The following is a 1,367-nucleotide window of genomic DNA, read 5'->3' on the forward strand; positions in this document are numbered from 1 at the left end:
CTTGCGTTACAGTCTTTTTTATCTTTTGTCGAACTTTGTTCCTCAAAAATGTTTTTGCGGAAAGTTCTTCTACATTTTCCTAAATTAAAGAATACGCTTAAAAGTATTATCATAGTAGCCATGAACGTAGCGATAAATAAACTCAAACTGAGCAAACCTGCCAAAAGGTGTGATTTTGGCTTGGAAGTCGAAAAACGTCCTGGGCGGTCAAAAGTTTGAAGAAGAGCTCGCAGAATCTTTGTCACTCAAACGTTTAAAAGCGGACGGGTACATTCAAATGCAAATAATAGACATTGAAAGACGATTTTGTATGTCAGAAAACTACAAAAAGAAGTAGATTTTGCATCAGTTTTCGACTGAGGAAAAATTGTTTCATTACGACAATACTAAACGCAAAAAATTATACATGAAACCTGGCCAACCAGCAAATTCAACGGCAAAGCCGAATATCTCTTATGACAGCCCAATGCTCTGTAATAAGTGCGATGAGAAGGGCGCGCTTGTATTATGTGCTTTCAAAACCAGGCAAAACCATTAAAGGGATATTCTACTAAATTTTAAAATTTGTAAATAATTTTTCTTAAATATTTGACAGTTTAGATGTTCAAGAACATCTCTCTAAAGTATTTTTCAAAATTCAAGTTATTTTCAAAGTTGTGGCTGTTTTAGTGACGTTGTTTCATTTTAAAACTTTAAGCGCATTTTTAACGAAAATGCCTTTTTCAAAGCGATACCCACGATTTATCAGGTTCTGGACTGCTTTACCTAAAATTATAAGAGAGTTTTCTTTATAGACTTGTCTTGCCATTTCCTTAAATTTATATGTTTACTAATTAAAAAAAACCGAACAGTTTAGAACCAACGTTAATAGGTATCGTATATCGGCCAGAAGTGTCGAAGTGTCTTGGGAAGCAATCCAGCAGTGTGGTCTGTTGTCCCCACAGTATGATACACTAGAGGAGGTACCGACGGTCAGGCCTAAACGATGACTACTCCTCTTGGATTTAGCAAGTGAACTCCATCTGGTATAGCAAAGGACCAAACTGGTCTATTCGTGGCTTATTGGCCTACCAGATTAACCCAACCTAACATGTTGCAAGAGTATAAAAGTATGAATTGGTAGAGATATTTTAACGTTTTGGTCCCGGAATAGGGTAATTGATTTTACAGGTAATATAAACTAAACTGGACATTGTTTAATTCTTTCACTCATCTTATGAAGGCAGTTAAATAAGGAGACTATAGTCACTGGGCAATCAATTTGTCTCTTTAGTAAATATACATAATTCTAAAATCGGAAATAATGCTTAAACATCCGTTATCAAAGGATTTTTCACAGCTAATAGTAAGGCGTATCTTCGTGACCT

Source organism: Bactrocera tryoni, chromosome 1, assembly GCF_016617805.1.
Source record: "Bactrocera tryoni isolate S06 chromosome 1, CSIRO_BtryS06_freeze2, whole genome shotgun sequence".
Classification (NCBI taxonomy): domain Eukaryota; kingdom Metazoa; phylum Arthropoda; class Insecta; order Diptera; family Tephritidae; genus Bactrocera; species Bactrocera tryoni.